Below are 19,231 nucleotides of genomic sequence, written 5' to 3' on the forward strand. Positions count from 1 at the left end.
AATTTATCACCTGCTATCATTCATTTGCACTAAATACTGATTTTAAGATACATCAAAAGTGCAATTGTTGCATTTTTGAAAGTGCCAAAATTTAACTATGAAAAGCACAAGTTAACCTGCATGATTTACAGTCACCTACATATCCATGTCTCTAATTACAGAGCAGGCAAATACAGTAACTGTTCATTTATGCAATGTGTCATCTCACTTTTAAAAAAAAATGAAAAAAACTATTTCAAGCAATAATCTTTAAAGCGTCCAAGATAAAAGTTCTGTTTAAAAAAAAATAAAAGGTTATAACAAAGAAGGCTGATTACTATAGTATACAGTCAATGATTAAGGAGATGGTTTGTAAAGAAAAGTGACAATTTAAGTTGCCAATACACATTGAAATTGTGTGCAGCAAAAATTTTAAGTGATGCTACACATGGTGCAATACAGAGTTTAACAACATACTTTTAAAATGTCATCCATTGGTAATATAACTGAGTGTATATTGTTTTACTGTTTTAGATTCAACGCATGGTTAAATAAAACAAAACTTTAACCATGTCTGGCATAGCCTGGTGGTCCAAACCTATGACCTTTACCTTAGATGCAGTTACCTCAAAATCAATGTGCATCTTCCTCTCATTATAAAACAACATATATCAAAATAAGGTTGCAATCTGATATAAAATATATGATTTAGCATCTGGAAATCCCTTTCCCATATAAATTAAGGTGTACTATGATGACATAATGTCCTTAGATGCAATGACCCCAAAATCAATAGAGATCCTTCTCTCCTTATATGATTGCAATCCCATTTAGTATATGATTTAGCATATGGACACCCCCTTCCTGCACAAATTTGGGGTCTATTTTTGGTGGTCTAACTACTACCTTGACCTTATCTGCAGTGACCTCAAAATCAATAGGGACCTTCCTCTTATCACATGTGACCATACATCCAAGTGAGGTTGCAATCCAATATAAAGTATTAGATTTAGCATTGGTAAAGCAAAATGACTGATGGACTGACAGAATGAAAAAATGACGGGTAAAAAACTATATAACCTTCTTACTTAGAAGTGTAGGTTATAAATACCGTAATGGTATAATGAAACAGATATGATCTAAAAAAAAAATGACTTTAAAGCCTAGAGAAATTAACAAGATTCAAATTAGAAACTTTTAAATGAATATACCACCAACAGACAAATTTGAAATCTGATTAAATTTTTGTTTATCACTTTTAGTTTCACTGCCAAGATGAAGCAACTGTTCCTGACAATTTAATTCCAAACATTTATAGAACTTTACACTTGATGAGCACATTAAGACTTAAAACTTTGATTGAAATTAATTTGATTCTATTATTTCAGGAAAAAACCTCATAAAGGTTCATTAAAAACATGTTTTGATGAACTTACAGAAAGAGTAATGACTATGTTACCCGTCTTACTCTGTTGAAGAAATGTAAATACAGAAACCTATTTCTATTTATACCATGGAACAAGAATAGAGAAAAAGGTCAAATTTGTTTCTTAATTAGAGTAGTAATTCAATAATTCATGACACAGATAACAGGAATATATAAAGATAATGAACAGTACATCATAGGAGGGTCATCAACCGCTAACACCTGAAACAAACACAACCAACCTTGGTTCAGGCACAAAACGCTGTCGGTTAAACCAATTTAACTTCACACCAAACCTCCCCCCTTTACCCATCTAGACCATAAAACACACAATAAAAGTCTGCACATAGCAGCTATCAAGTATCATTTGTCTATGAAATGAGCTGCATCTGATAGAAATCAACCTTATGCAAGTGCATGTATAAGACTTTGATTGATTTTGGAACATTTATATACAAAGTAAAAGATGAATTTTGGTCTGTTTTGTGGGTTCTTATATCTATTCAATTTTCAAACAGTTACAAATTTTGCAAACAGAATTTCCCAACCCGAAATAGGTTAACAAATGTATTGGTGTTCATTTGCATAAGGTCAATTTCTATAAGATGCAGCTCAAATCATAAATTCACCCTTACATGTACCAACAATTTGAACAGAAAATCAGTTAAACTGTATCTGCAGTATTAGAAAACAGAAAGATGACCATCAGGGTCAAACTCTTATAGAAGAAATTTGAATCAACCATTATGCCAGATACATATTACCTCAGTTTTCAACCAAGTCCTAACAATAAAAAAAGAAAGTCTTGGTTAAATTGTTTTTCTTATAAATATATCAAATTCTATAAAATGCATATATATAAAATATGCAACAGATGTATGTGTATAATACTCCTTTTATGTCTGCTGTCGTAAACATTATTTCCTTACATGTAACAACTGCTTTATATATGTGCATAATCCATGTATTAAAAGTTATTTTCTGACCTTTTTTCACCTCAACATTATATGTATCTGTCTTTTTTAATAGAATCCAACATCAAACATGTCACAGTGAGAAGGTTCTGAATACTTAATTCTCTTTAATAAACTAGTTTATTCATAGAAAATAGGAAAAAAATCTTTTTAAGAAATGACCATATGTTAACTTCAGACTTATTGGCTCGAATTGTCATTTTTAACAATAGAAAAATGGCACACGATAAATAAATTTCTATATAACTTAGTGACCAATAGAAATCGTTCCTTTCTTGGACAATCTAATCCTTCGATATTGTACAAAATTAACATGCAACCTGTATTGTAACTTGGCTCACCTGTAATTAACCTGGATCCTTTGATATCAAATATTTTCTTTTGATGTCTGAAATCTGGATCTTTCATTCACAAAGCAGTTGGGTTTATACCTAGAAATAAAGATGAAAATGATTTGATACATTGCTTTTATTTTCATTCAAGTACTCTCATTAAAAGTTATACAAGTCAGCACAAAGCTGGATTAATTGCTCTAAGTTATAGAACATCTATGGTGTTTTCTTACAGAATAGTTCTGTAATGAAATGTTCTATAATTTGTGTTGAACATGCAAAAGGGTAATCCTGTTTGAAATGGAGATATGTGACCTTACATCAGACTTAAAAACACTCATACCACCAAATATTGCATAAAAGTGCACAAAACATTCACTTACAATAATAACTGCATCTACTTCAAAAAGAAATATTCAAGAAATAGAAATAATCCAGATATACTAAGAAATATGGAATACACATCTGGATAATTTTTTTGCTATTGAATTATGTCCATGTATAAACTAAATCAGCTGTCCGATCTTATACAGGTACTTGTATCAATGTTTTGTCTAATCCAAACTTTTTTTTCCTTAATTTTTTTATAATGTTTGTTACAAGTTTCAGATTTTCTACTGGATACACAGCAGTTAAAAAAGGTCAATATCCTATGTTATCTAAAAGGCCCGATGGGTGCTAGGAACAGTTGACATTTTTATAATCATTGCTAAGTGAACTTCAAGCTACTTGACGAATCTAACTTCTTATTATGGACAAAAAACCAATATTTTTTTCCAAATAAAGTCAAGCAGGAAGTGATAAAGCTATGAGCGGGCACGCGACAGAGATCTTAACACCTGTCCTTCACCTCATTTAACTCTACTTATTTTCTACATTGACTGAAAACATAATTACATGTATTGAGTGCAGAGTTATAACTAATAACAACAAAAATCACAAAATGCCTCAATTTCTCCACAAAAAAATGCAATAAAATCACCAATAATTGTTGACGGAACACTCCATCTATGAAAACAAGTCTAACATTTTCTTTGTGTCTGAGGGCAATGGTTCTAAGTAACCCATCAAACCCTCAATAACCCTGTAATATAATACACTCATTGTCACTCCATGGACAAAAGTTATAGCAGGCACAGAAAATAAAATATCACAAAGGATCTATTCTGTTGTCAACTCAATCTTACATGTTATTAACAAATGTTTTCATTTAATTTTAAATCAAATTCTTTTATAATTGCTCCTTTTCTTTGTTGCCTATTTGTGGTTTTTAAGTTGTTTTTATTTCCAATATAATATATAAAAGATACATATACATGTTTAACAGCTTCCCTTACTTTTCATACCAATTTCCGTTTAGAAACAAACAATTTTTAAATGACGAACTTGGTATCCCATAAATCATACAGGTCATGAAGTATGACAAATCAGCAGATGCTTTACAATGTATTCAGATCAGTCTAACATTTCACCAAGAGAAACATGATACAGTTTTAACACGGATCGGACATATGTTTTTTAAATTCCTACAAATTTTGTTACCAAAGAAAACTTGTTAACATGTCCATCAAAGTTTGAGGATACAAGCACATGGTCAAAGTGGTAAACCATAATACAAGCTATAAACAGATGGTAGGACTTACAAATCATTCCAACAGAAAGGAAGAAAATATGGGTATTACTATTGAAAATTTATATTTTAATGCTTGATTTATGCCAACAACCAAAGGGCTACTAATGGCCTTCCCCCTTTTTAAGTATCCTCACAGCTCATTATGTTATGTTGAACACTTTTTAAGCCAATTTGTCACTGGGTTAAAAGTTAGAGAAGTGACGGTTGTATTACATTTGCTTGTAAACCATAGAACATACAAAATTTACATTAAAAGTCATGTAAAACTTCAAAACAGAGATAAGATATTTCACTTGCATACAAAAGAGTGAGTTAATGTGACCTTTGTCAGGTCAATGTAACATTTAGACCAACAGAACTGGACTAACATTGACTGTTTGACTTGACCATTTAGCCTAATACCTGTCAAATTCATACAGCCAAATTTTAAGATCAAGGAACTGGACATATTTCAGGTACATTTTTAAGGTGAGATTGCCATAACTCCTTTCACAGAAATGCTTCTGAAAATAAACATCAATGGTAAAACTATGCCATATTGACTCTTTCTGTGTGAAAATTCTATTAAACACTTGTTAAACTATCAAACAGGTCAACTATTTTGTTCTGGTAACCATAAAAGTCTTTTAAACTTTCAGATCACCAGAAATATCATTGTTGAAAATGTTCCCATAAAGCCATCCATCTTCATTGTCCGACCATATTATATATCACTATTTTATTTTCTGTATTTATAATATTGAGCTGACATTATTGGTCATATCAAATAATGTCTGAATGAATAATCAATTTTATGTTACCATTTCCATTGTTTAAGCAATACTCATTTCTCAATCTAGCACCTGACACTGACCTTATCATATTCTATTTAATTTGAAATGCAAACTAATTATCAGAGGTCAAATCTGAAGTTCTGATGACTTCTATCCCCCTCTTTTTCCAAATTCAATTTGTATAATTAATCAACTTAGTACCAAAGAAATAAAACAGACGGATCATTGAATATTCTAAACAGAGAAACTGGCCATTGTTTGACCACTACAATTTGACATAAGGTTACAGAAATGTCAAGTTGCAATTGAAGATGCAAATTTCTCTATATCCACAGTATAAATATAGTTCAAGGACACAGCTAAATGTCAGATGTATAAAATAAAATATTATAATTTCAGAAAATGAATAATTCAAAACTGTTTACATTATAAATGGGCAATTCACTAGGACATATCATTAAATATTAATTGAAGTTTTAGATTAAAATGCTGCAATCAAGGGAATATAACTATAAAACTTACATTAAAATGTCAATTGTATATAATACTGGATTATAGGTCATTGTCAGATGAATATTGTCATAGCACAGTTATAGTTATTTTCAATGTGAAAGTAATTTATATTTATATCAATTTATAGTCTAATGTGTATGCTGACCATTATTGGCACAAACAATTCAATGTTCAGGGTGTAATTATAAGTGTGAATCAAATCATTTTTTGTTTACTTTTCCCATTTTTATGAGTTTCTAACAATCAAAATATTTATTTTATAGTTTAAAAAAAAATTTCATTTGTTTTTTTTTTGTTTGTCATTTTTTATACAAGGGCAATTTAAACAAATCAAGGACGTACGTATAACTAACAATCTAATATACGTCCTTGAACAAATTAACTCAAAGGAGAAAGAAAAATTACACCTTTAATATCAATATCCAATTTACAAATATTTCACATTTTCAATTCATACTCTCAACCATTATCTGGACTTTTATTATACTCCAAACTTGTCCCGACTTATATCATACTCTTAACTTGTCCTTACTTTTATCACACTCTCAAACTTGTCCCGACTTTTATCATACTCCAAACTTGTCTTAACTTATATCATACTCCAAACTTGTCCCGACTTATATCACACTCTCAACTTGTCCAGACTTAATTACACTCCCAAATTGTCCTAAACTTACATCTCATTCTAAACTTGTCCTGACTTATATCATACTTCAAACTTGTCCTGACTTTAACCATACTCCAAACTTGTCCTGACTTTTATCATACTCCAAACTTGTCCTGACGATTATCATACTCCAAACTTGTCCTGACTTTTATCATACTCCAAACTTGTCCTGACTTATTTTACACTCTAAACTTGTTCCAACTCACATCACTGAAATAACCCTTTAAACAATACACTTAGAAAACCTATCTATATTGTACAAAAGCACACATGATAGTTTACATCAATGAAATAACAAGTTATATACTGGTAATCCCCATTTTGATTTAGAGGTGATAGCTTGTATTGGATTTCCATGCCAGCCAAATCAGAAAAAAAACCAGCTCTGTCCTCTGGGATTACTATTAGAATTGAGAATGGAAACGGGGAATGTGTCAAAGAGACAACAACCCAGCCAAATAGCAGAAAACAGCCTGAGGCCACCAATGAGTCTTCAATGCAGCGAGAAAATCCTGCACCTGGAAGTGGGCTTCAGCTGGCCCCTCAACAATAATGTATACTAGTTCAGCAAAAAAGACAACAAACTAAACTCCGAAACATATAAATGAACCAAAATGTAATGTTAATATCACTGAAATAGCTGTTTACAAGTATTTTGGAGACTGCAAGAGGAAAGTTCAATTTCTTAAAAATGTTTAAGTTTAACAAAAAAGTTTAAAGTAAATATTCACAAGAATTAATACTTGTAAATTCTATCCTTCAAATATCCTGTCATTAACAGAAAAGAATAAAGCAGTTTATTTTGTACAGCTATATGTTGTCACTCAAATCCTTCTAATTTTACAGTCCTAATGTTAGGGGTTATGAGAATATGAGATTTTTTAAAATTTTAAAAAGTAACCTTCATTTGACTTAATAACATAGAAGGGAGTAGATCACAATAATCTTGCAATAAATCTTCCACCCTTTTCTCTGATCACCATCATCGGTGGTCGGTCGAAACAATCTAATCTTAGATCAAAATCACTAAACCTCTTTTGTCAATGTAGTAACAAAGTTAAAAACATAGCTTTAAATTGTCACAGGGTTTTGGTCAGCCATTGACTGACTGTTGATAAAGTCTCATTTTTGTACTTATTAAAATCCAATGAAAGCTCAATGGCCATAAAAAACATAGGAACCCTTTTGTATTTAACATTTATATTCACCAGACTGGACATTTATACCCCTGTCCCATTTGCTTTATCTAAAGATGACACTTGTTTTCACATGATATATGGCTTTTCTACACTTTTAATACAAATTATATTTATTCTTTTTATGCATGATACATAGCTACAAAACCGTAATTTGTCAGTTTTATATTTCTATTTTATAAACTGTCAAAAGAAGTTTTTAAGGCCAATTTTTAAAATGATGGCTATTTCTATTGGTATGTTAGATGTTTAATCAACCCTGCCAATTATAATAGCCTTGCTGGAAATAATTGCACCAGGAATAAATTTTCAAAGCTTTGAAATTGGATAATTTATTCGGGGATTAAAAGAATTTTAATAAAACAGGACACTTACAATATTTTAGACAAAGAGTTTTTGTAGATTTTCATTATTTGATGTAAAGAAGGAGAAGGAAGCATGTTTTGTAGATAAAGATCATGTTTAGGACATCAAAAAGTCACAATAAGAAACTCCTAACCATTACAGAATTTCTGTCCCCTGGACCAGACAATATATAAAACTGTCTGTCTGAAATTTCTATATGGCTACTTAATACTTTTTCTTTAAAGAAGACACGATTACTCTTGTTAAAAAAATAAATGACAAATATTATATCTGAAAATAATAGATACAAACCACCCGTGGTTTACAAAACGCGCAATTACATATAAACAGCTTAATTCATTTTGATTCCATATACATATCATTTAACTTAAATTTTGCTTTGTAACCAGTGAAATTTCAGTGCAAATGAAAAAAAACCTGCTAGATTTACACACCTTAAAACGTTTATACCGAAAAATGATCACTTGAGACAAATACATAAATCACTAAAAATATTTTGTTGACAGTTCTAACACAATATCAAGGGTATATTAACATCATCTTTTATGACCTTATAAAAGTTTAATCCACATTAAAATACACAGACAACCCAAATAATTAAGTTGTTTGATATGAAATATAAATATTAAATTTATTAACTTGGCGTTGTCACACGAGATTGCATGATGAGTGCATTTTAGTCATCCTAAGTAAATCTGATATGTCTGGGACCAAGTTAATATAGTTTCAGACACATTATTTATCTTTCTTAATCCATTATATCAATAAATTTATCATTTTCTGATACTTATAAAACTTGTTTTGGAAGTGAATATTTTTTTGTGAAATTATACTAAATTCATTAATATTCTTCAAGATAGAGGATCTTAACCCATTTCTAGATGTCTTTTATTTTTTAGTTTAAGACAGGGTAGCTGTCTCATTGCAATATACCCCTATCTCCTTTTATTCACATCAAAGATTGGCTTATATTATTTTCTTTTTATCTTTTACTTTATAAAAGCCTTTTTTGCTACTTAAACATTAAATTGACTTATATGTTAAAATTATTTCATATCAATTTTTGATTTTACTTTTCCTCTGTCTCATAAGAAGACCTCTGATTCTGGAAATTTACATGCAAACTATTATAAAGGAAAAATATTCTTTACTTGTTCTATCTGAAAGTGAAACTGTAAATTGTGCACATGGCCAAATTAGTTAGACAGCTCTGTTAGATGGTAGATTTTATTTATTTAGGGGCCAGCTGAGGACCACCTCCGAGTGCGGGATTTTCTCGCTGCATTGAAGACCCATTGGTGGCCTTCGACTGTTGTCTGCTCTTTGGTAGGGTTGTTGTCTCTTTGACATATTCCCCATTTCCATTCTCAATTTTATTTCCACACCAATATTGATTCTTGTAAATTAAAAGAATTGAATGCATACATTTTCTGATGGTACAACAATATAGACATTTGAATGTAATGATAAAATAATGCAATAATTGTACAAGTTATAGTAAATTATCACTGAAAAATATTCTTCCTATAACATATCTGGCAATAATTACTGAATCTAAAAGTATTTTGACTTCTACTTTATAATACAGACACTAAAATATACAAGGTTTAAGCTTATAATTATTTTTCCTTACGTAAACAGATTTCACCCACCTCAGGAACAACAGCATATGTCAGACAATTAGGTGTTGGAGCTTTATAGGAAGACATCACTTTATTCAGTATAAGGAATATATTACATAGATCAGACAAAATGGTCAACCATGTATGGTAATGCTTAAGTATGCAGAATTAAATCTCCTGTAACAGGGACGGACAGAGAAGATACTTAACAATAACAGCCTTAGAGAAAGGATTATACATGGAAACACCCTTACAACACCTTACTGTCACTTAAATCAACCTTGCTACACTTTTTTCAATCTGATTAAAATACAGATCGGTGTCCAAACTTCCCTTACAAGGATATGACCACAATTTGTCCTACTTTTTGTTCTGAATTTGTTCAACCAATGAAATTTCTGCCTTCAAAAAATAAGACATATGAACAATACAAATATATACACAATGCAAAAATTATAAAATATTAAAACTTCATATATGGTAGTAAAAAGAGTAATAATACTTAAGCAGGTGTGGTGTCAATGAAACTATCAATGTTTTAGGAAGATGTTGCATTTTACCACCCTTAACACCTTGTTAGCTAATGCTTGAAAGGGTATTTACATTTTTAGTTCAAACAAATTATTTCTAAGGCAAGATGTTTTTCTGACAAGAAGGATACATTGAATCATAATATTTGTTCTTATTTATTTTTCAAATCAACAACGCAAAACAGTCATTGATTATTAAAACTATTATTATCATTGTCATCTAGTTTTTTTTTTTTTTCAAAGCTTTTGAACTTTTTGCACAAGGTTTTATACCTTCTTCAAGAATTGCTTGAAAAGCTCAAGTACACCCTCAAGTTATTTAATAGAAAGTAAGTACAGTATTCAAAAGAGCTTAAATGTTTGTTGTACTTTTACAAAATAAAGTTATCCCTACGAGTACCCAATAACATTTCACACCTGGATGATAATTAAATTATCTACTAACAATACTTGTTTATTTTTCAATCTAAAAATGACATAATTTTACTTACGCTTGACCTAGAATAAGTATCTGATAATAATTAATTAATGATGGTCAATTATTAACAATCTATTGTGAAGTAAGTGTTCTAGTTTTTATTGTAACCACAAATAGCAATGAATAGTGGTGTAGGATTTCAGTCCTGAAATGGATTTCCTTTATTTGAAATTAATTGCAAGTAATTAAACAGGTATAAACACATCAAATATCCTTTCCTCTGAATTAGTGGTGGTCTGTCCTGTCCAGTTCAATGGTCAGGAAAACCACAGATTTCCTCCCGTCCAGAGTTATGATAAATGAGGTGTAATGTCAGCTTTTAAAATACCAACATGATTTTTCTTGTTTATCACTATTGGAGAGGGAATAATTGCAAAAACATTTATGCAGATGTTGACTCGAAAGATTCTAGGTTTGCTGTTATTTAAAAAAATGTATCCAATTTCCTTATATTATTTAGGTGCTATGCAAGACAACAAACTGTTGTTTTTTTTTTATCCCAAAACTTTTCCTGGATGACCCATCTTTAAATTCTAATTCAGGCTTTTGTATTCAAATAGAATAAACTTACTTCCAAAACATATTCCCCCTCTTAGCCATGATACCCAGGACTAGACTTAACTGACATAGACAGACAAACATAGTAACGAACAATAATTTGGTTGTGATGGGATAAAAAGTCAAGCATCTCAGCACCCAAAAATAATTAACTAAGTGAGAAAAAACATGGGAAATAACTAAACATGAAAATATTGCCCTTTTTTAATCCTCATTATTTCCATTTTATAAAAACTTTTACTTCCATACTTTGCAGTAGGAGGGTAGCCTGTCATGTCATTTATGATGGTTTAATACCACTTGGTAAAAAAAAAAACTCATGCTTAACAGCTTTCAAAGACTTCTAGATCAAGCACAAAATTATTTTAAAATATATGGTCGCGGTCAACAACTCAACAATGGAACATTCAAATTATGGTTATGACCAATCAATTTTCAGCACAAAATATGTAATATTACTAAACCATTAAATATTTAAATGACCAATAAATTGAAAATGAAGATGACAATCAGAATATATTGAAAATACAAACAAAAGGTTAGTAATGTTATCAACAAAATGTTGACCATAGTGCAATTTTTAAAACCAATCGTTAGCGATCTTAATCTTTTTTATAAACAATAAATTAAATGTGAACTTGGGTTACCTTCTACAAATATGAAAATGACCTCAAGAGAAGAAAAACATTTTTGTGGAATGGGATAGAATAAGTGTTCTGAAAAGAATGCAAAAGTATCCTTTTATTAATTTAAAATGACCTATGTGAGTGGAAGTCAGGTGTCAAAGAAACCATTAGACAGTGGGGGTATGAGTGCTTTTTATTATAAAGATGTGTATAAGAAATTCCTTCCATGCAATAAATAAGTGTCAGTTCTTTACTACTAGTAATAAGGTATTTTTTCTGGCCTAATACATCATTCTTAGCTGCCCCCCAAAAATCCTATCCCTCCAAGATGAACACACAGGTCATTGTCGGCTTAGAAAGCGAATAATACATCCATGGCCCCAAAATAAGCATATAATTTTACCATTTTATACAGTATTTAATAGCACTGAAATTACTAACTGAATTGTGTAAAACTTTAAAAGTCAAAATTAAAAACAAGGCTACATATACAGAGACAAGAGATCAGTTGGTAAATAATCATGGTAATTGGAGAAGACGGAACTAAGTTGAAAAACTTGTGTCTAATCCATTTGTTTTGTACAATAAAATAAGTTTAAACTAATCAAGGTATTATAATAACTATACATTGTATGGGTTTATTGCTGAAAGCTGTACAGAGATTTACAGCTTACCCTACAATATGGGTTTTGCTCATTGATAAAGGCAGTAGCAGTGTCCTATAGTTTTTACAGCCTTGTCCTTTGTTCTCTTGCAGATAGGTGTCTCATTGGCAATCATACCACATCTCCTTATTTTTTTTTATTGATATGAAAACATAATCACACTTACCATCTTAGTCCTAAGTAAATATAAAACAAAAGCTGTTTTTAGATTGACGGAAGAATGCTTTAATAAAAAAAAAAAAATGCTTTAAAAAAAAAAGAAAAAAAAAAAGACACAAACATCACTAATCTAAGAAAAAAATATCTGCAGAAATAACATGCCTTCCTGTCATAAACCTACCTAACTACAGTCAATAATCAAGAACCCATAAAGGGCATCATTTACAACAATATTAAGCACAATATGATTGGAAAAAAGAAAAACTATATCCTAATATAATACTATCATATATTGGACAGGATCAGAGCCTAACACATCATGTGTCTTACATAACATTAACAATAATTGCATAATAATTTTATATATTTTGTATCCACCTGGATCTTATTTCTAAACACTTAATTATATAATTGCCTAGGCACATAAGAGTTGGTAAATGCTCATTTGTGAACAGCCAGAAATATTTTTTATCCTTGGGTAATTCTTTAAAATTATTACAAAAACTGTTTACTTTATCCCATAATAATTTTCTCTGTTCGTTATATAAAGGACAACTTACTGTGAAATGGGTCTCATCTTCAATAGAATTTGATCCATGTGATAGGCAGTGATGACATAGACGCTGACTTCTCTCTATGTATTTTTTACTATACCTATCTTTCTCAATTTTAAGATCATGTGCACTTATTCTCAATTTACATATAGCTCTTCTTATATTAAAATCTTTAATTGATAAATAAGCCTCCTTTACGAAGTCAGTCTTGAGGTTGAAATAATTTTCTAATTTACTATTACCTTGTGATAAGGTATCAGATCTTTTGACCCCCCAAAATGTTTTAAAACTGTTACAAAGTTTACATTTTACAAATTTAATTAATCTATTGAGCTTTGTATTCAAATTTTGTATATCAAGTGATTGAAGGACATATCTCATAGATGAATACCAACAATTAATGTTTCCTGCATCTAAAATTTTATTACAAACATAAGCATCATAAAGTAACCCATCGTCCAATTTGTTAAGCCTGTGTACATATTTTACCATAGATATAATGACAGAAAAATAAAGAGGAAATCTTGCAACCTCTGATAACACTGCCAAATTTGAGGCTTTTTTATTTACACCAAGAATATATTTTAGATACCTGAAATGTGATTTTTCCAAATAATCATTTATGTAAATTAATTCAAATAGATAATCACTTTTTTTCTTGCAAGCAGCAGAGTTAATCTTAAAGGTACCCCAGATTTCACTACAATATAATAAAATTGGTTTTATTGTGTGATCATATAAATGGATTGCAGTATCAATACTTGGATTACAAGCTGACATGGATTTTTGTAGTTTAAATTTTGCCTTTAAGGACTTTTTGAATAGCTCTTCTTTCCCCTGATGAAAAAGACCACTGGAAGTAAAGACTATCCCTAAATATTTATATCTGTTAACACATTCTATAGCCTCATTATCTAAACAAAGAGATTCCTTCAAAAATTTTCCAGGCTTGTTAAAAATATAAACTCCCTTGACACAGTCCTCAACAGAAGTGTCTGTAAATGCAACGCTTACCAATGAAACAACAAATTCAGACATGAAATAATTACTGATAATAACTCCATATACTAGTGACTTGGTACCTTTAAAAGCCAGCAGCATCAGGGAAATAACATATTGAGCTTAGCAGGAGAAGTAAGTTAATCACAAGACTATTGCTTTACAGAACCTATAAATTGTTATAAATCTGTTGAAACATTAGAATCTTTGTCACATAATAACTATGTATGTTTGTAAATGTTTTACATCTGGTTAACAAATGCTTCTAATCCAGCTTGAGATTTTTTATTCTGATTTATTAGACAAGCCATCTAACTATCAGTTTCACCACAAATTTTCTGCTTTTTACTTTTCTCTGTGGGGATTCTGATGATCATTGATTATAGAGGTTACAAATTTAACACTGATAAATAGTAAAGGATTTGAAACCAAACAAGATGTCCATCAATCTACTTTCTTTATTATGGACAAACAGCAACACATGCAGCCATAAAATCCTAATTTTTGAAACAAAGCTTGTTGACCACGAAAATGGTTTAACTCCCTTGATAAAAAGAATTATAGAAAGGTACAAAATTATATGGAAATAAAACCATCATAATTACAGATGATACATGTAAGAAAAAAATGGGGAAATTATTGGAATGTTTAGCAGTACTAAAATAAGAAAGGGGTCAAGGTCGTCAATTTTTGTGGAGTATCAAAGTGTTTTCATATCAAGAAAACTATTGTAAGGGTGAACAAAATATTCTCATATTTCTTCCAACAGTCTGACCTCAAAGGTTACTTTTAACAAAGGGTGTTTAAAATATACTCTTTTCAAAGCAGATGCAAGATATCTGTTAAAATTAAAAGTATGCATTTTTTTTCAATATTGAGTTTCTTTTTTAAAATCATGAATAACAGATAGATTATTTCTTAAACGTGACTGTATCATGAACTTACTGATCTTGTCAGATAAAAACATTTTTAGACTTCTTTTTTTTTGCTTTTAATACTGACAAAAGTTAATAAAGTTGACTAAAAGTACATTAAGTCCAGAATAGACAAAAACAATAAAGATCCTACACTAGATGCCTAGGTAGTTAGATGTACAGATACCAATATACATCACATGTCAAGCCTATCTCCTATGTAACACATACATGTATACATATCTCCATTGTCAACATATATGTACATGTACTTACGTTAATCGAAATAATAGTTATCTTTTCTGACATAGAAACCTTCCTATGAACATAGTTCTCCCTAATGAAATCTGTTCTGCCTCTAACATATAGTTTATGAACTATAAACAAAATTTTGACAAAAATATGTATTTTGTCATATTTATCTCAAAACAGATCATCATTTATTTATTAATTCATTTTATGGGAGGTCTAACTTGATGTTCAACCAAACAGAAAAAAATACAAGTTTACTAAAAATATAACACAAATGTTTCAAGTTTTACAGAAAAGGCTTGAAACAAAACAGAAATGATAAACTACATGACTGTAAGGTGGTGAACTGCTACGCGACTCCCTCTCGGGGCACATAGCTGGTCCAATTAACTGGAAATATGTGTCACAACTGTCACTGTTTTACAAGCTACTAAACACCATACATTAAATTATAATCAGTTGTTATTTGTGTCTACTTTATTTCAAATTATGATAAATTTGTACAACTTATGTCAAATTATATGCTGCACTTTTGCTATATATATATCCAAAGCTAGTGATCAACAAAGACTTATAACCCTCTTTATAGACATATTTAGGTTCTTTTTTAAGGGCAAAAATATCAATACATGTACTGGTAAAATCCAGGAAATAATTTATAAGCAGGATTACTGGGCAAAAGATCAAACAGGAATCTGTATAGCCGAAAGCATTAGTTTGTAATGTGTTTGCTGTTCAAAGATGTTTTATCTTTTTATTGATAATTTCGTTTGTCCTATGTCCATTCATTTAACATAAGACAAAATAACCAGACAAATGAAATTCCTGTTCTTGATGGTGTTTGTTTTTTGTGAGCATTATCCACTGGACTAATTTTTTTATTTCCATCTTTTGAGATAGTTTGTTTGGTAATATTCTTCTTTTATCCCACAGATATCTTTACAATTGGACCAGAAAAGGTTCAGTGATCGAAAAGATAAGTTCGTTAACACTTTCCTACACCAATAAAGAAACAATTCAAATGAAGACTGTGTAGACAGATGAAGCCAACCTGGCCACTAACAAGTTCAAAAGTGCTAATTAACATTTTAACTAATAACTAATCCAATATTCTGTAACAGTTTTGATAGACAGATCCCTCATTAAAGGATCTTCACATTTCATTAACAAACTACCACGAACTTCATGTTCTTTTAAACTAATATGTGTCAAAAGCTTGAATTTCTCAAAAACTCCATCTAATGCTTACGTTTTCTTCTTTGATTGATCGGGTTTTAATTGGTTATTTATCAAAAAACAAATACATCACAATGAAGTATGAAGAATATTAACAGCTGTCTGGGTGGAAAAAAAGTAAACAAGAGAAAATTTTGATCCCTGACACCTTGGTAAATTGTTACAAAAGAAACAAATGTTAAATGTCATGATTACTTTAAATTCTAATACTAAACTGGTTCCTATTGAATGCCACCCTGTCAAAAACTAGCTGATTTCCATCTTTCAAGAGTTATCTGCCCACATGTTTGGATAGATCTTTTAAAAGAATTTCAGTTGTGTAAGCAAATCAAAGACACAGTTGCATATTTACCCCCTGCCATCAGATCACTGCCAAGTTCATTTTAAGAAATCAAATTGGTTGACTTTCTCAACTATTCCATTAAATCATATATACAAAATGAATCAAAGGAATTTTTACTATCTTGTACACCAAATATTCATCTTTGTATACAATATACCAAATTTATGCAAACAAATCAACATGTCAATAGAATTTCTATAAAATTGCTACAAGTTTCTCATTTTCAAAAGTTACTCTTTTAACCTGTTTTATAACAAATCTATCAAGAGCATTGGACAACTTTTCTGGAGTAAAGAACTTCCATCCGAATCAATATACATAGAGATAAAGTACAAATTTTAAGGACACTGAACTAATTTACTTAGTCAAGAATGCTGGTGGGGAAAACATCCTATTCGTTATCTGCTCAACTAACTTATTTCTAACAACAAAAATATTACCCCCTTAATTATATACAGCATACTGCATACAAATCTTTGGCTTGATCTAAACATTATACCAAGATAAAAAGACAGAAAAAATGACTTTAATCATGTTTTTATATGTATTGGTATGCTTACACAGTTGCCTTGTTTTGCTGCTTGAAAATTCTATTACCAATGTACCAGAAATTCATCTGTGAAAAAAAGTCCTTTTATCTGATTTTTTTTACATACTTTGTATTCTGTATGCACTTGTTCTGGAATCTTTGACAAGTGAATTACATCGCCATTGTCACTGGAACATACAATAACAATGTTAAGGTATAACTCGATAAAAGATCAAACTTTACAGTTGACAAAACAAGAGAAAACAAATGCATCGATACCGATAATTGATCACGACTCTATAAAGTGTTAAGCATCATTATACAAAATTATATCACTGGCCTGGCTGATTTTCCATTTCTACGACAAAATTCCATTACTAGCTGACCTGCTAGTAGCACTGGATTAGCACTGAACTGTAAGTAAAACAATTGATGGCCACACCAGATTTCTGATGGCCAATTCAGATTGGCTCATTATTTCCTAAATTTGATGATGAATTTGTAAATGGCTATCTGTCTCTAGAAAAAACAAGGTTTAAATCCTAATGCGTCAAATTTGTTCCCCTCCAATACGTAGCATAATTGCATGATAAATTTTTTCCTCAGGATTTGGTGTAAACGTTGGTTCAGTATTATTAATCATTGTTATAAGAAGGTTGTGAGGAGAATACTTCTAGGTTATTATTCTCAACACTCAGGTTGATAAAATTGTATTTTTTCTGTCATTAGAAATACTTAGAACAAATTGTGCTTAATATAAAGGTACTAAGGATTGTACTTTGTAGAACAAATCACACTTAACATACAGTACTACAGGTTGTACTTTATCTATTATCAACAGTACCGTCACTAATACAACATGTCAAAGTCAAGTGACTATATTGTTTCTTAAATTAAGAAGAAGTCATATAAAAAATACCAGTAGATGTCTAAGATGTTCAAGTTTAATTCCTGAAATTTTACATATAATTGTGTTAAGGAGCCTTTTACGATGTTCAAGCTTCTACCCCTTCCCTAAATCTTCCAACTGTATAAGTTTAATTCCAATCAAGCAAGGGAAACTCAAGTTACCATCCGGAAACCATTTTACAAAATGTTTCTATTTTCCAGTAACAATGATCTTGACCTTTGATCTAAACATCAATAGGCTTCTTCCCTCCCCTTTATATTTATCTGTATAATTCCATTCCAATCCTGCACGGGAAACTCAAGTTACCTGCATCCAGAAATCATTTGTTTCAGACAGACGGACGGACAGACAGATGGACAAAGTGATTACGGTACTTTATGCACCCAAATTTTTATTGGGGAATATAATAATATACAGTATCATGTTAGAATCATCAAAATAAGGAAACTGAATTCTGCAACAGTTAATTAATAAAAGTATTTAATAGTATTTAATCAAGCAAAATATGGGATTCAGTTTTATCATGCAAGCTTACGCAATTCTGATTGCTGTAAATATGAGGAGGTGTTAAGTAAGACTTCATTAATTAACTCTCCTCATATTACCACCAGACAAATAAATCTTACAGCTTTTCATTTTCCATTATAATTATATCCTTATATTCCTTGAAATTGATCTTATAAAAAATGACCATAATGTAAGGAATATATATAAAGACATAAATTTCAATGAATTATGTTGAATTTTTTCACTTCATCTTCTATAAACTATAAGTTACACCCTAGGTGGTCCAATTAAATTAGTAGATTTAATAAATTGGCGTAATGTATACCTTAATATTATCCCAGCAGCAAGCCCCCTTTACATCATTAAAACATTTTTTCACTTTTTTGCCGGCACAGATGTACAACTTCAATAGAATTTCATCCTCAACTTAATTTGTTTATGTTTCCTAAATGTTGCAAGTAGACTGAGGTTATGACACCCGATTGTCACA

At 30.4% G+C, this 19,231-nt stretch overlaps 1 protein-coding gene across 1 annotated transcript in view; it reads right to left on the minus strand.

Annotated features, from left to right (window-relative positions):
* The window catches only part of LOC127700530 (roundabout homolog 1-like), a 99,648-nt gene extending 96,848 nt beyond the window's left edge, over nucleotides 1–2,800 (minus strand). The window contains exon 1 of the mRNA XM_052204054.1: nucleotides 2,721–2,800. The gene's annotated coding sequence lies outside the window, so the exon portion shown is untranslated. The remainder of the gene's footprint in view (nucleotides 1–2,720) is intronic.
* Nucleotides 2,801–19,231: the final 16,431 nt, after the last annotated feature.

The sequence above is a fragment of the Mytilus californianus genome, unplaced genomic scaffold (assembly GCF_021869535.1).
Source record: "Mytilus californianus isolate M0D057914Y unplaced genomic scaffold, xbMytCali1.0.p SCAF_5, whole genome shotgun sequence".
Lineage (NCBI taxonomy): Eukaryota > Metazoa > Mollusca > Bivalvia > Mytilida > Mytilidae > Mytilus > Mytilus californianus.